The sequence below is a fragment of the Lissotriton helveticus genome, chromosome 8 (genome assembly GCF_964261635.1).
Source record: "Lissotriton helveticus chromosome 8, aLisHel1.1, whole genome shotgun sequence".
Taxonomy (NCBI): Eukaryota; Metazoa; Chordata; class Amphibia; order Caudata; family Salamandridae; genus Lissotriton; species Lissotriton helveticus.
In genome coordinates this window covers 976,918,945-976,936,739 of record NC_136069.1, presented here as the reverse complement: position 1 = coordinate 976,936,739, position 17,795 = coordinate 976,918,945, and the positions used below count along the sequence as shown (strand labels likewise).

At 47.6% G+C, this 17,795-nt stretch overlaps 1 protein-coding gene across 3 annotated transcripts in view; it reads left to right on the top strand.

Annotated features, from left to right (window-relative positions):
- RIOX2 (ribosomal oxygenase 2) overlaps window positions 1-17,795 on the top strand; it is a 905,982-nt gene that overhangs the window by 386,076 nt on the left and 502,111 nt on the right. The gene's annotated exons all lie outside the window — the stretch shown is intronic.

Genomic DNA, 17,795 nt, shown 5'->3' with positions numbered 1-17,795 from the left:
TTCGTAGCTGTAAGTACGGTCTTCTGTTCAAAGTCATGAACATATAGATTTGCCAGGGAAGGAGCAAAAATGCTGCCCATGCTGGTCCCTGAAGTTTGGAGGTAGATGGTATCCTCATAGCGAAAATAATTCTCCTTCATGGCGATTTTTGCTAAGGCCATTATGAAGGGGACTGGAGTGATGGTATCAAGGACCATCTCCCCCAGGATGGATTCGATGGTATCTAAAGTCTCATCCTGGGGGATGGAGGTGTATAGAGATTCAACATCTAGGGAGACAAGATAGTCTGTCTCTTGATTGAACTCTATTCCAGGGATCGCCCTTAGTACGTCCGTGGTATCCTTCAAGTAGGTTGGCATGGTATGCACTATGGGTCTCAGAAAATGATCGACAAAAGCCGAAAGGGGCTCCAAGACCGATCCCTGGCCAGATATGATAGGCCTCCCAGGAGGTGGTCTCTGGGCCTTGTGGACCTTGGGCAGGGTGTAGAAATAAGGCACAGTGGGTTTTTGTGCCTGCAAGAATTGTGCTTCGTGATGGGTTATCCAACCTTCTTGTAAGGCCTCCTCTACTAGTGTGTTAATCTCACTAATCAATCTGCCAGTAGGGTCTGCAGTTAAAGGCAAATAAGAATTCCTGTCCTTCAATTGTCGTAAGCACTCGTTTCTGTAGGTGTCAACGTCCTGTATGACTATGGATCCCCCTTTGTCCGCGGGTTTGATAATGATCGATGAGTCTTGTGTGAGGGCTTTCAGTGCTTGTCTCTCTTGTCCTGACAAATTATTGTACCCCTTCGTATCTGGGATCCAGATTTTCTCAATTTAATCTTTCACAGCCCTCTCAAAAGTAGCAACCTGTGGGGGTGTGGTGTGTATGGGTGGCAGAAACAGTGATTTTGGCCTAAGACCAGTGTTCACATCCCTAGCTTGGTCTTCCGCATCAGTAACTTTGTCTTTGAAGAAGTAGTGCAACCTTAATTTGCGAAAGAACTGGGCTAGTTCAATTTGTAATTGAAAGGGGTCTCCCACGTCCGTGGTCACAAAGCCCAATCCTTTATTCATTACCAATTCTTCAATTGTCGAGAGGGTTTTGCTACTTAAATTAACTACCAAACTTGGTTCAGGTGAATTAATTATACTTGAGCATTCCTTCTCGTGTGACTCCTGGTGCCTGCGTGGGGTCCAGTTGAGTCGTCCCAATGGACCTGCGCCTGTGTTGGTGCTGGTCTTCGTTTGCCCCGTGATCGGCGGGGGCCAAATCCTAAAAAAGGCTGGTTATTAAAGTTGGAGTAGCCCGGAAAAGGGCCCATTGGTGGTTGGAAAGGGGTTTGAAAATTTCCAGGATGGCCCCATGGTGTGGGCGGCCACCATGGTTGTCCTGAATTCATTTATGGACCCCCATAATTCTGATATCTCCCGCCTCTGCCTCGACCCCTTCCTACCTGTGGAGGAGGATTTGTGGCATCTGAATCACTGCCAGAATCAGAGCTGGATCCTGAGTAATTTGAGCCAAATTTCCTGCCACTTTTACTGAAGTCAGGAGCTTTGTATGTGTCGCTTGTATATGGATACACACATTCCAACTTAAATTTCGCCAGGTCTTTCTTGAATTTATCTATTTTGGTTTGAAGTATTGTGTCACCAAAGTCCTTATTATTTTTGTCCGATTCATCTTTCTGTTTCTTAAAGACAGTCGGGCTGACAGTAGTTCTTATCTGTCCTTCTAGGACCTGTATTTCAATTAAAATCGCGTCTGCTACCCGTTTGGCTGTACTGATGATTAATATTAGCCAATCACGGGTGCATCGCCATGCAATAAGTGACCAATCTTTCAGAAATGATTTATCGTTCAAGAAAAGGCGCAGAGCATTTGTAACTATAAGTCCGGGAGGGGCACAACTAGCCCGCATATATTCTGCCATCACTATGCCATGTGTCTGAGTACGGGAATGTGATTTCTTCAGTGTGAGGACCTTTGTCCAATCATCCACTGCACTCACTGATGGTGCTGGAAGAGACTCTAAAATACTGGGCATGTTATCTAGGATTGATTGAAACACTGAGTCATCATACGCCAGGTCACTACGTTCAGCCATGACTGAACGGAAATCAGGAGGAATAATAGAAGGCCTCAAAGGAAGAGGTAGGTAGACCAGATAAAGAAAAGAAAGTCTTGTGAAAACTAATTCTCAATAAGTAATTAGTAACGCACTGTCCGGACTGGTACAGTGTAACAAAACAGGCCCGCAGCCAAAAACTGCTCCAAATACATAAACAACAAACACCTTGAGGAGGGCCAAAGGGATGTTTATAGACCAGCCTAGGTTATATCCCTCAAACGATTACCTATACAACATAGAAACCTAGGGGTCTAAAAAAGAGGATGTCTGGAACCTCTAAGAAAAGAGTCTTGATGTTTGTTTAATACATCAAAAACAAGCCAAGGCTTGCTACTCATTTAAAAGGGACAGGAATTGTCAAACAAGGGACCACCGGTGATTGCAGAGGAATATCATACAGGATTCCCATCAAAAGTACTCATGATGATCAATACTATCACTTGGTCATCCTTAAGGGTCTCGTGTCTCTAGATCATTGAGACCTTGATCGTACCCTTTTTCCAGAATTCCGGTCCGCAACCACTTTAGGACGAAGTGACTCTGATCTGATCTTTTCACAGACAATGGGTCAGAAGTCTTTGATTTGTGAATGAGTATATTGTTTTCTCATAGGCTTCTTGAACAAGATTGATTAAACGTCGGAGCCTTCAGTTGGAACACAACTAGAGGTTCGATGGGGGGCTAAAGAGGTTTTGGTCCAGGTGGATAGGATGAGGGGGGTTAGTTTTCTTCTCAGTATGCTAGATAATGGTAGTCTGAGCTTAGAGCATACATACATCATAGTGCAGGACTACGTTTGTTCTCTCAATATGTATTAAAGCTCAGCAATTTCTTGCATTCGCAGACCGGGGTCTCACATATCCTGAGCTAGGTCCAGGAGAGGTGAGGTCTGTCCCCCGGGCACACTGGGTGAGTAGACATTGTCTTTTATGTCGATAGGGACTGGATAGTCTTTCATGGACATCGGTGGTTTCTAACAAAGTGTCTATTGTGTGTTTGCTATTATAGATGTTTTATACACCACGTGACCTGTGGAGTACTATCAGACGATGGATAATTGTATCCTTTTGATTGTGTAATAACTTCACTTTATAAATTTTCTTTATACACCTTACACTGTTTACAACATACGCAGTAGCATATATGAGATAGAACAGAGGCCCTGAAGAAAGCCTAGGGTCCCTTTTCCCACAAGGCTGAAACATGTTGGCTCCCTTGCAGGTATTTGGTTGAACTGCAGATATATATTATTGCACTGTTCTTGATTTTAGTAGGAAGAGAAACCCTCTTAATAAAGTTGTTTGGCGATTTCTCTATCCTTTTTAAATACACCTCACCATTTCTCTTGTTGCACTGCACTTGATCCCATCAGATCAGATTCACTTGGTCCTAAAGTGGTTGCGGACCGGAATTCCGGAAAAAGGGTACGATCAAGGTCTCAATGATCTAGAGACACGAGACCCTTAAGGATGACCAAGTGATAGTATTGATCATCATGAGTACTTTTGATGGGAATCCTGTATGATATTCCTCTGCAATCACCGGTGGTCCCTTGTTTGACAATTCCTGTCCCTTTTAAATGAGTAGCCAGCCTTGGCTTGTTTTTGATGTATTAAACAAACATCAAGACTCTTTTCTCAGAGGTTCCAGACATCCTCTTTTTTAGACCCCTAGGTTTCTATGTTGTATAGAGGGAGAGGTTGACCAGAGTGGTCCAATAGGGAAGAGAATGGGTATAGAAGTCAATGGTAATGGCACTAGAGATGGGGTTAAGAGAATGATTGGAGGGCTTTGTTTGGAGGATGCACTTGAGGAGGACATCGTCAGAGATGGGGGTCAAAGTTCTGCCAAATGGTTAGTGATTTGCGCTCCTCTGGAGGGGTAGGATGAGTGACCTGATCCACAAGTGATTTCACTTTTTCGGTAAAGAATACAGCGAAATCCGCAGCTTTCTTTGTAGAATCCTCCAACTTGGAGGTTGGGGGAGAGCAGTTAGTATTCTTGATGAGATCAAATGGTTTTTTGGGTCTATTTTTGGCTGAGTCAAGCAGGGTTCTGAAGTGTGATGCTTTCCCAAGGAAGATGTGCTTGTGGTACTTGGATCTTGCTGTACGAAGCGTGGCCAAATTATCGGTGGAGGGCGCTTGCCTCCATTGTTTCTCCTGGAGTCTTAGGTGCTTCCTTTCTTCATAGAGAGATTTGTTGAACCAAGGTGCTGAGGGAATGGGCCTTTTCTTTTTGCTTTGGAGAGGAGCGACGTTATTGATTTCGACTGCAAGGACTGAGAGGCATTGGAAGGTGAGATCGTCAACATCTAGGTTCAGGTCTAGCCTTGGAAGTGACAGCAAAGCTGATTCACAGAGGGAAACGGTGTCAATATTTTTAGTGTCACGAAACCAGGAGGTAGCCCTCTTGGGTTGGCCAAGAGTTATAGAGTGTGCTAAATGAAGAGAGAATGGGATGAGGAGGTGGTCAGACCAGTCTACGTGAATAGGGGTAGCGATAGAAAGCATGCCTGCTTTAGAAATAACATGGTCCAGGATTGAGCCCTTAGAGTGTGTTGATTCTGTGCAGTGTTGAATAAGATCGTTTGTAGAGAGGAAGGTGGCCAGCAAGTTCGCTGTGGTCTTGCAGAGAGCCCCAGTAGAGATTGAAGTCATCCATGAAGGTCAGATTGTCACTTTGCGAGTATTGGTCGCTGATGAAGTCAGTGAGTTCCTCCATAAACGAAGGGCCGCTGCCAGGTGGTGTAGTTGAAGCTCAAGAGATAGACATTCAAAAGTGCGGAAGGCGCTGATGGGAGGAGCCTTAAGTTGAAGGGAGTTTCTAAAGATGACTGCAACACCTCCCCCAACTTTGATAGGTCTGTCATTCCTAAAAATAGAATAGCCTGTGGGTAATAGGAGATCAAACATAAAGTGAGAGGTATCGTTGAACCAGGTCTCTGTTAGGAAGAACATGTCAATATTGTGAATGGTGATGGTATCAGAAATTTCGAGTTTGTGTTTTATTGCAGATCTGCAGTTGTGGAGCAGATATTGCAGCTCTGTCGAGACTGTTTTGGTGACGGGGGCACTTGGGCTAAGAAGGGTGATAGGGATATTGTACTTATACGGGGGTGCACGGGAGGGTTTAGGTGGATGCTTGGTTCTGGCAAAAGAGATGGTCGGAATAGTGTAGGTAGTTGGGTTACTCGGAGATGCAAGTTGAAGAAGGGTGGCATTCAAGGGCTTGTGTGAGTGAACGATGTTTGCAGACGACAGGTTATGCTTGGCTATGATGTTGTGAGGGGGCGAGGTGCATCTCGTGGGAAGGTGAGAGTTTTCCAAAGGAGTTGAGGTGAATGGGAAAGTGGAAATTTTGGAGCTTAAAAGTGAAATAGAAGCTACAAGCTGGGAGATGGAGGTGATAAGAGAGCCTAGCTTATTTTCAAGAGAGAGTAGGGCAGAACACTGAAGGTTGGGTGTCTCGATGGCAAATGGAGCGGGTGAAATTGGTGGTGGAAGGAAGGGAGAGTTGGGGTATAGGGTTCATAGGTGGGGAAAGGTGGAAGTTGAGAGCGGGAGTTGATGTATCAGAGGTGAAGGGAGAGTTGTCTTTGCTGGCGTTGCACGAAGGAAAGGAATTAAGGACATATTTCGGGGGAGATGGGTGCGGATCAAGGCGGTGGAGGAGAGGGAGAGGGGAGGTCTGTGAGGTGTCATAGGAGTGTAGGAGATTTGGGAGGAAAAGAGGGGAGGTGGTTGGAGAGGTCCTGTTGGCTAGGAGAGGTGGTGTGAAGGAATGGGCATCTGGCAGAGTGAGGGGGGTTGGGAGAAGGGGAAGTTGAAGAAAGGAAATGGTTCTGCTGGGCCCGATGGGGGAGATGGAAAGGGGTACCAAGGGGGGAAAGGGGGTAGCACAGCATTGCTGGCGGAGTGGGGGGAAGGAGAGATATGCAATGGGAATGTGGAGAAATCGAGCTAAGAAGCGAGGGGTGGAGGGGGTAGAGAAGAGGGGGAGAGGGAGGATTAAGGGGAGCATAAGGATAGTTAGCTGGGGGAGGAGGTTGAAGGAGGGGTTGGACTAAAAAAGGGAGTAGCAGGTAGGAATAGGGGAGAGGAGATTAAATTGGAGTACCGGGACGGTGCAGATTGGACGAGGAGCGTATTAGCTAGTGGTACGGCTGACGTGATGAAGGGGGGGCATACTGTGAAGTGGGAAGAAAGGGAGAGGAGGGCACAAGGGAGGGGGAGGGAAGGGGGCCGACCTGTGCCTCCCGAGGGTGCAGCCTATTGGAGTGTAGGGAGGTCAGCGGAGGAGAAAGGGAGTAATGGGTGGAGCTAGATGGAGAGTCAGGGGAAAACATGTCGCAGAGGAGGGGAGTAGGGAGGGGAAGAGGTGGTCAAAGAGAGAGAGAGAGAGACAGGTGTCTTTGCCTTGGATCATGACAGTACCGTTGTTATAGATTGAGATGGTGAGGGAGCCGTTGAAATACGCAGAGGGGGAAATCTTTATTTGTTTCCCATGAGGGATAGAGGAGGAGGAGGTGACGTTAAGGGAATCATATAAGATGGTGGACCAAGAGGGGGTGTCGTGAGTGAAGAAAATGAAATCGTTTTTGCGCCTCCCAAAACGACCATTGTAAAATTGATTAAAAAAAAGGGAATCAGGGAAACGTTCAATAGTGTTATGCTTCAATCGTTTTACTGAAGCTTTAGTCTGGCCGGGAGGATAAATGATTTTGTAGCAGTTAATTCCAGCCTTAACTCGAGTGGTGGCCATGTTGGGAAAATGAGGAGAAGGAGTGCGGGGGGATATGAGAGGGGTTTTACTAGGAAAGCGGTGGTGAGGAGAAGTATAAGGACTAAAAGGGGGCACCTATTCCAGACGTCGGATGAGGAAATCTGAACTGATGTGCCGTCCGGGAAGAGAGGTGGGTATTTGTTGGGCCCTTCAACTAGGTATACATGAGGCCAACTGGCACAAGATAATATTTACAAGGGAAATGTTTACATATGATAGGACCAACTGGACCACTGTCAAAACCATCACGAAGCACAATTAGTCAAAGTAAAACCGATCACAAATGAACACCCAGTGGCCACTGGTGATCACTGTACTTAGCATCAGCCTGTAACAGAAGCACATTCAGCACCAACCGCATTGTACGCCCATAATCTCAACAGACTACTATTGGACCCTAATCTCCTGAGAAACACTAACATTAGGGGCAAAGAGCATAGGGTGGAACAAAGTCTGACTAGCAAAATCAAAATATGCATGACAGCCTCGTCATCATAAGGCCACCTATAAAGGTGCTCAGAATAGGGTGCGTAAATCATACAACATGAAAAGCATTTCCTAGCACCACATATACTTAAAAAGGGCCTGGCTCTGTACAAAACCTCGCAGTCTCCCTGGCCAACTGGCCATCTCAAAGGGGGACTCAAATGCCCTGATACCATAATGTCAAGGTTGCTGCCAATGCAGCGAGAGTCCCAACTCAATCAGAAATGTCCCCACGGATAAAGTGTCCTAAACGGTGCAGCTGGCACTACTTGCAGCACAGCTGTAAAAGGCCTAAATTGAGCAGCTGGCACTACTTGCTGCGCAGCTGTAAAAGGCCTAAATGGTGCAGCTGGCACTACTTGCAGCGCAGCTGTAAAAGGCCTAAACGGTGCAGCTGTCACTACTTGCTGCGCAGCTGTAAAAGGCCTAAACGGTGCAGCTGGTATTACTTGCTGCGCAGCTGTAAAAGGCCTAAACGGTGCAGCTGGCACTACTTGCTGCGCAGCTGTAAAAGGCCTAAACCATGCAGCTGGCACTACTTGCTGCACAGCTGTAAAAGGCCTAAACGATGCAGCTGGCACTACCTGCTGCACAGCTGTTAATGGCATGAACAGTGCAGCTGGCACTTCTTGCTGAGGAGAGCGTGAGCCTTCCCGCCCGCCTGTGGCGCTCAGCAATTAACGGGCTCAATCACTGCTTTGTAGGGCAGAAGGCGTCGGGCCCCCGCAGGGTTGTAGAGGGGGTGGGGGAAAGGCGTCAGTCCCCGCACTGAAGGGCACCCACGTCGGACAGTTGCTGCCGAAGCCTCTAGGTGGCCGCCATTTTGTGAGGACCGGTAAGGTGTATCGGCAGAAATCAAACAGTCTCACTGGAGTTGAAGACCGACTTTAACGAACACCACTTTGTTTCAGAATACCTCTACATCGCCTTGTAATCTATAGGAAGTGTTCCACAACTTTATATTGTCCAGGGCATCAGGTAGGTATTATTGCTTGAGATAAAATATAACTATATAGCCAGCTCACATTGATCCTACATTGGATCTCTTCTTGCTGGTAAAGGGCACTACTCCAATGGTTGCTGCTGCAGCCACTTCAAAACTGCATCGTTCGGCACCACCGGGGTTTACATATAGAACCCTTTGTCACAATGTGACCTCCATTTTAGGGTCAGGCACTTGATTTGATAATTCCCCAAGTAACAAGGAGACGGCCCCTCCATACAGAGCTAACTGTAAAACACTTGCATTGCCTCCACGAAGTATGACCATGTGAATAAATTTCCTGCCTCTTACCAGCATTCAAGGTGTTCCGATGACCACGTACACAGCACCGCCACCATTTTGGAGTCAGGCTCGATCTGAAACAATCACTGCAAAGTCGCGATGCGTGATTGCAATGAAATAAGCACCTTTATCGAGGCTGTACCCGGACCATCAGTGCAGTAGTTTGCTTTAGCTCACTCCGCTTGCCACACCCGGCCTCGGTCGCGGTCAGGGCCCCTCCTCGAGACGCTCTAGGATGGCGGCAATACTCTTACTGCAGGGTGAAGTTGTTGTTTACTGGCTCTGCAGCCCTCACTCTCGTCCAGTCAGTCGCTTCATTTCTCCAGTAGTGGTTGTTTTATGGCGGGTGCGTTACGCAGGGACTTCACGACCACAGAGGCAGGTCTCTGCCAGTCAACAATGCCGATGCTCACAGCTCAGAACGGCTTGCCCGCACAAACTCATATCTACGCCAAATTTTGGCTCGGGCAAGGCAGATCGTAAAGTCAGCACTCGTTTCCCTCTCTGGTCACAAGGCCCTTGGTACCAGGGATATACAGGTGACCCAGAGGTTTACTGATTGTGGAAGCAAATGTACAGTTTTGGGAAAGAACACAGGTGCTCGGACCTGGTTAGCAGGCTCCCAGCACACACTCAGCCGATTTGGCATCCGGTATCTGGCAAAAGGTTAGAGGGTAACCTTGCAAAAAGAGGCACTTTCCCACAGATTCCCTATGCTCTGGAGTGGTTGGTAACACACCAGGACTGATCCTGTAGTTGCAGACTTGGACCATCAATCTCTCTGTGGTGGGGTACTGGATGAGAAAACTGGGGTCCCCAGGAGCGGGGCGATGACAGTGGGCAATTGTCCTGTGCAAAGGAGACCCTGTGCAGGGCTTGTACCAGGCCCCAAGCAGGACATTTGTAAGGGCTTTGTTAAATAAGAATAATGGTTTGGAGGTGGCAACTCCCAGCTGAAGCAACTCTGTCACGACGTTTGACTTGCCTTGCACTGTGGGCAACTGAAACTCCTAAAACCTCGGTTGCCCTCCACACCACCACTGCAAATGAGCACATTCTTCTGTAGCCACGGTAGGGGAGAGACCTGACCAGTGTCTGGTGGGGTGTCCATCCGCCAGTTCCTCGTACCAGTTTTTCTCTGGTTCATCAAGGGGATTGTGGTAACCACAAGGGTCCTCAGACCCCTTCCAGGGGTCACCCGCTCCAGCCCTGTCAAAGGAAAACGGCACTGGCTCTGATTCAGAGGGCATGGTACCAGTTGATACTGGCTTCAGACAATGGCCATCTGACTTTGTGTTGGAGTAGGATATGTTATTTGAGCCTGCACTGCTGTGGGGCTTCGGTAGCACTAGAAATGACAGCACTGGAGCAGGCACCTAGGAAGGTTGTAGCCATGTGGGTGGCACCGCTCAGGTTCCCGCACCGGATTCAAGAGGTTTGTCTGCTGCTGAGTACAAGCCTGCAGGCGGAAAACCAGTAGGAGCCTTTCCCAAACCAGTGGGGCCCGAAGGCTCCCCAGGGTGGTTAGGCTGCTCAGCTATGAGATGCTTGGCCTAAAAAAACTCTCTGATTTGGGTGGGGGTGGCTCTGGCTCCAGGAAAGTCAGAGAGGCATGGAGTGGCACTGGCACAGACTCAATCATGGAACAAGGCCTAGGGTGCTGACACTACCGTGCAAGGTACGATGACTTTAACTGGTGTGGTGAAGTCTAAGACCACTTCCACAACTTAAACTTATTTTTCTTGTGGGACTTATCCCACAATTCAGATGAGAGAACAATTATCAGGAGTGGCTCGGTGAGCAGTACAGGACATTCCACGCGACTGGGATCGAGACCATAATGTGGTCGAGTGAGGTTGGAATTCATGGCACAGCAGTCCTTGGAGTTGTGGTCCTGCTCTAAGCACACATAGGCAAACCAGATGAGGGCTTGTCAGATATCTGCCTGTGATATGCACCACATGGTTTGAAGCCTGTTTGTTTCTTACGGGACATCCCTAACACACCAGGATAAAAATCTCAAAAAAAGCCTTGACAAAAAGTTGAGACAAAAGTCACTAAACAATGGCCGGGGTAGCTCTCTCTGAATCTGCGCTGACTGGTGTGGAAAGAAAATAACAGATGTCAGCACCCTAGAGTGACGCCTGTATAGGCACTGCACACGTCACTTCCGGCACAGACAACGCCAACTTGGAGTTGAACATCGCCACCTTCCGGTGTACAGGGGTACTGCTCGAAAATCCCGGATCCAGTCTGATGCCTGGGGAATATTTTATGAACAGGAATCTGCAGCTAGAAATCTCTATCAGATGCATAAATATATCCTTTGATCTATCAATCCTAAAACTATCCTCTTCACTTCGTTTAACCAATAAGAATCTCTTTTTCTGCACAGGGCCCGCTGCTAGTGGAATGGAAGATGGGGATGGACCTATATATGGCTGCAGAAAGGGTCACGTATACAGCCCAGGGTTGCCCCAAACAATTTAAGAAACTATGGGGTAAATGGAGAACGTATTATGGCATGGAATAGGTGGTGGATCCACAATACCAGGTGGATGGGCAGGCGCCATGAGACTGGGGGGAGGAAGGGGGGTACATCCCACTGAGCAGCGAAAGGGCTTGAGAGACCAAGACACGATTGAAGCATTAAGTATGACGGGATGGGGTATTGAGGGGCGAACACTCCAAGTAATTCCTGATGTGCAACAAGGGTCTGATGGCGATGAAATGTATCCAGCGTATTTGATTGACTTTATAACATACCTTGATTGTTATGTTTTTGTTATATACTGTGCAGAAAAAATCAATAAAAATATTAAAAAAAAAAAAAAAAGAATCTCTTTTTCTGCAGAGCCCGACGACCCTAAATGACTCTGGAAGCTTAATCTAAGGCGAAGCAGATGTCCAACAATTAGGTGATCTGCCCACAATAAATATTTTGCCAACCCATGATGTAGCTGATAATGTGACTGTTAGAAATGGGGATCTCTGGTTGGCTAAGGCATGCACAATCTAAAGGGGTAAAGGGGGAAGGGGATAGGCGAGGCAGCCCCCCACTCAAACAGTATTCAAACAATTAATGCCTCACCCATCTATCAACATCCATATATAAGGCAGACCGGGTAGAGAAATACATTTTCAGTGCTACCTGGAATATGTCCAATAACATAAATCCACGAGTCTGGATGTGTTCTTTACCAATATAAAATATCACACAGGACCAGATCATTCACCCAAAGAAAAGTGTGAGAGATAGAGAGAGTACCTCACGGTAGAACAACCCGAGGGGGTTCCCGGTTAGTGATTGCCGGTATACCCGCTTCTCATCATTGGCAACTCTCTCTATTATGAAAAGACAAACGTGCACTCAACAGAAGAGTAGTGCGGACGTGAGAATAGTGAAGGAAAAACACAAATAGTGACCAACGTATCAAAACACTGATACCTGTTAAAAGTTTACACAGACACGTAACAGAACCCCAAACAAACCACACCAAAAAACGAATAAATTGTGTAGTGGTGCTTTGCTTGCTGATACCGTTTTATTCTGATGCAGCAAAGCACTACTGGTTAAAAATGGTTACTTGTATACCATCAAAATATATCTCCTCAAGCCGACATGTTTCATCGCTCCTTCTTATGGCGATTTCATCAGGGCATATGAGGGGTTTTCTATTCTCGATCTTTTCACAATATACTGGACCTGTGTGATAAGTAAAACAGAAAAACGCTTAGGGCGTCATTCAAACACCTCACCAAAGAGGCATTACCAGTGCAACGTGTATGGGCACACAGTTTAAGGCTAATTTACCTTGAGTGCGCTATGTCAGCACATAACAGCGTCACTCCTCAGGACACCGTGCCAAATGTTCACGTGTCCGTAACCGTGACCCGAACAAATCAGTCACCTATTCAAGTTAAAACAACAGTTTCAGAATCACCACGACTGTTAAAAATACAGTCACTCCATTGCGAAAAAAGGAAATGTTGTCCATTCGTATAATGACCAACACCCCCCACCTTCTATACTGTTTCTGTAATGCCTGGCGATAAGGTACTGTAAAGCGCCAAAAGTATCTCACCAACGTTGATCATCATGTTTACATGCAGACCCAGCGTTTGTATATATCTTATACTGCATCTTTTTCTAAGAGTTGCCCCGTATTTAAATATGCCTAGCGAGATATGTAAATATGTAGCGCTGGAGTCACAGGGAGTGACTCTGAACCCGTCCCAAGATGGCCGCCACACGCCACGTGAGGGGCGGGGCTCCGCTCCCCTGGGTTACTTCCTGTCCAGCACACAGCCTGTATGCGAGGACCGTCGGAAGTGCCGGAGGGACGCGGCTTTAGTAAGAGTGTGGTGGAGACTGAGTGAATGTATGCGTTTGGGACTACACAAGCTTAAATTGGGTGTCGCTGCGAATTTACAACGCGGTAATAACATGAAGTGTTAGAAGTACAGGTGTGGAGATTTACATATCTCGCTAGGCATATTTAAATACGGGGCAACTCTTAGAAAAAGATGCAGTATAAGATATATACAAACGCTGGGTCTGCATGTAAACATGATGATCAACGTTGGTGAGATACTTTTGGCGCTTTACAGTACCTTATCGCCAGGCATTACAGAAACAGTATAGAAGGTGGGGGGTGTTGGTCATTATATGAATGGACAACATTTCCTTTTTTCCCAATGGAGTGACTGTATTTTTAACAGTCGTGGTGATTCTGAAACTGTTGTTTTAACTTGAATAGGTGACTGTGATTTGTTCGGGTCACGGTTACGGACACGTGAACATTTGCCACGGTGTCCTGAGGAGTGACGCTGGTATGTGCTGACATAGCGCACTCAAGGTAAATTAGCCTTAAACTGTGTGCCCATACACGCTGCACTGGTAATGCCTCTTTGGTGAGGTGTTTGAATGACGCCCTGAGCGTTTTTCTGTTTTACTTATCACACAGGTCCAGTATATTGTGAAAAGATCGAGAATAGAAAACCCCTCATATGCCCTGATGAAATCGCCATAAGAAGGAGCGATGAAACATGTCGGCTTGAGGAGATATATTTTGATGGTATACAAGTAACCATTTTTAACCAGTAGTGCTTTGCTGCATCAGAATAAAACGGTATAAGCAAGCAAAGCACCACTACACAATTTATTCGTTTTTTTGGTGTGGTTTGTTTGGGGTTCTGTTACGTGTCTGTGTACACTTTTAACAGGTATCAGTGTTTTGATACGTTGGTCACTATTTGTGTTTTTCCTTCACTATTCTCACGTCCGCACTACTCTTCTGTTGAGTGCACGTTTGTCTTTTCATAATAGAGAGAGTTGCCAATGATGAGAAGCGGGTATACCGGCAATCACTAACCGGGAACCCCCTCGGGTTGTTCTACCGTGAGGTACTCTCTCTATCTCTCACACTTTTCTTTGGGTGAATGATCTGGTCCTGTGTGATAATTTATATTGGTAAAGAACACATCCAGACTCGTGGATTTATGTTATTGGACATATTCCAGGTAGCACTGAAAATTTATTTCTCTACCTGGTCTGCCTTATATATGGATGTTGATAGATGGGTGAGGCATTAATTGTTTGAATACTGGCTAAGGCATGCACCAAAGCCAGGCAGAGACCACCACTCTAGTCAGGGAAAGGGAGTTGCACTCCAAAGATAACCCCTGCTCACCCCCTTGGTAGCTTGTTACGAGCAGCTCGGTTTATCTCGGTGGCGATGTGTAAAGCATTTGCAAAACACACACAGTAACAACACACTAGGCACACCACAAAAAGGAACTCCACTCAAGGTTATATAAAAATAGCCTTTGTATTATAATAAAAAAAAACACATCAGATAGTAATCACACAGTATACACTGTGCCAACCGGCACGGGCAATATTCACAAGGGATTATTTACACATGACAGGGTCACATGGGCCACTGTCAGAATTAGCACTTGGTAAAGAAATAGTAAAAAAGTAAGAATGGATATGAATTTAGAACACAGCCAGTAATCACTGGCAGACACTATACTCAGTGTCAACCTGTAACATAAATCAGAACAGGTACAGTATTCACATAAGGCGAGAACTCTATTCTGCGCCAATCTCATAAGATAAAATAGGACAAACCATAATCTCCTAAACATAACTTGCATTAGGAAATAAACTTAAGAACATAATCTGCAGTAGGGAATAAATTAAACCTAGACCACAGTAGAGAAATAAAACAGTAGGTAAAACCTAGTAAGCACAACAGCACATCTATCATCATAAATCAAGGTGCGTAAATCATACTACAAACATTACATTTCCTAGTACATATCAAAATGACATTAGGGCCTTGCGCCCTACAAAACCTAATAGTCCCCTGGGCCAACTTGCCATCTATAAGGGGCTCAAACGCCCTCTGTCCAAAGTCAGGGCTGCTGCCTAAGCAGCGACAGTCACTGGGGCGCACTTGGCTCAAACCTAAAAGTGGCAGCTGCCCACTACTTGCTGGGCAGCTGGGAGGTTCAATGAAGGCCTAAACGTTGCAGCTGGCACTAAGTGCTGCACAGCTGTGCAGGCAGATATGGGGTAGAGGAGTGCGTCTCTCTCCTGGGTTACAAGAACATGTCCCCCTAAAATAAAGAAGAACCTAAATGGTGCAGCTGCCCACTACTTGCTGGTCAGCTGTGAAAGTAAAAATGCGGCATGGGCTCTCACTGGCCCTTAGGAATAAAACTGCGCCCAACGTTGGAGCCCTCTGGCTCTGAAAATAAAGTATGCCCCCTGGAGCGCTGTGGCTCCTGAAATAACTATGCGCCCAAAATAGGATAAGAACTGGCCCCCAAACACTGTGGAGCACACCGGTTCTTTAACCAAACATGCACCGGGTGTTTTACATAAATATGCCCACTAGCGTGGAGCAAACTGGCGTCCTACGGGGGGGGGGGGGAGACCACGAGGCCCTCTGGCCCTCTAAATAATGGTGGTCGAATGGTGGAGCGGCCCCCAACGGCAGGTCCGCTCAGGATGCCCCCATACACTGTCAGGGGGGCCTTGAAGGCACCGTTACCATGGAGGAAGCCCCCTCTCACCGGTTCTCTCGAGGAGGCCTCTCTGCAGCGTCCTCCGGGTGAGCTCTGTTGCTCCCTGCGCCGGCGGGACTTAGGGGAGCCTCGCCTCTCGTTTGGGATACCGGGGCTCCCAACAGCTCACGGGAGCCCCGGGCAGCTTGGATCCATTGCGCGGCCAGCTTTCTCTTCTGCGTGACTTCTGCCGGAGTCTCCTCTCTCGTGGGGCTTCCCTTCCTTTCTGGAAGCCCCGCCCACGGGAGATATCACTGGGCTTGCCTTCCGGGTCGCGCTAGGCAGCGGCCTGGAGGGGATTCCTCTCGCAGCTCGGGCCGCGGCGGTGAGACACAGGGTGGGAACCCGTGCAAGCCGAATCACAAAGTCTGGGCAAAGTCGCGGGGTAGGCACCCGCGCAGGTTAAAAATAAAAGTTAGGAAGCGGCCATGACGTGCGGTGAGCACCCGCTAGAAATAATTAAATAAGCGGGGTGGGCACCCGCAAGGAAGTCAAGGAGGGGGGATCCCTAGACAGGGGGAATCCCCCAGTAGACACAGTGCTCCCCAGAGAGAAACATAAAGCGCTCACAGGGCGCTGGGGGGGTAGCACAGAGTCCTCCAGGATAAGAAAGGAGGCCAAAGTCTTTCCAAGGTCCTGGGAATAATCAAGGCAACTCAAAAAGGGTTCCAGGGCAAGGGAAGGCCCCCCAGTCAGAAGTCCCCAAGGCATCCAGGGGCTGGGCAGAGCCCAAGGAGGCAAGCCTTCCCCTGAGCTCCAGCAACACACCCCTGGTAGTTTCAAGTCCGCAAACAAGAACATTTACTGGGGGTCACAGCCCCTCTTTTATACACAGAAATCCTTTGTTGTCAAAGGTGCAGGCAAGGGACGAACCAGATGCAACTGGTCCTGAGCACTTTGCTTTGCTCAGCCCCTCTCCCTATTCACAGGACAGGCCAGGGACATCAGACACACCACAGGGGGTGGAGTCAGCATTGTGGAGGGAAGGCCCAGCCCTATTCAGGTCCCAGGTGCACTCCTCCCTCCCATCAACATGCAGATCTCTCTATTCACCACCAGGGCAGACCCATCCAGACTCCAGGAGCCAGGCACACCAGCCAGCTCCAGCCAATCACAAGCCAGACAGTCAATTCACATTCACTGCACAGACATGCCAACTTCTAGAAGTGGCACTTCTACACTAGACACAATAAATCTGCACACATCATCGCGCAGCATTTAATCTCACGAGTTCGCACATACCAAACTCGACCCTGCACTCCCCACACATAAGGAACTACCATGGACACACATATTCCCCATGCATTCCTATGGGAGGGCAGGCCAATCTAACAACACGCACTCGGAGAGCGCACACACTTTACACTGGGCCAAAGTGCTAAAGTGCGCAGAGACCAGAAATCACTACCACCATGCCCGAGGCTAAAGGCAAAAAGTTTAGGGGTGAATCTGCCAAAAAGGCCCAAGTCCAAAAGTGACTAACATCAACACAAGCATTTATAGGTGAATCAACTCTTCATTTGCAGTGGCCATCAATGCAATAAATTGGTAATTACATATGCTAGAGTTGCAAGTAGATCTGCGACAATCTCATGCCTTTCCCATTTCAACAGCAGTAAAAGTCAGGGATTTTCTATGGGCGACTGTATCAGTTTGTTTTGTATTAGCAGTGGCGGCTCCTCCGCTATGGCAGACGGGCGCCGGCTCACTGCTTTTAAGCACTGTCAAGTAGAAACATAAAATGATAACTTAGAGTAATTATGATTTTTATGCTTTGTGTTCTGCTGCTTTGTGGGCGGGCGGGTTGGCGGGGCTGCTCTGCTCTCGGAGAAGGGGAGGAGTGGGTTGCCCACTCCTAAGGCACAATGACTGTTTGGTCGGCCCTCCAGGGCCACCCAAACCAGCCATGCGTACTTACCCCGTTCTCCATGCAGGCTGCATTACAGCCTGCATGGAGAACATTCCCAGCCCTCCAGCCTCTCGCTGAGTGCTGTGCCATGTTGTGATTGGCTTAAAGGAGGGAGTCTGGCTGCCTGCTTCCTG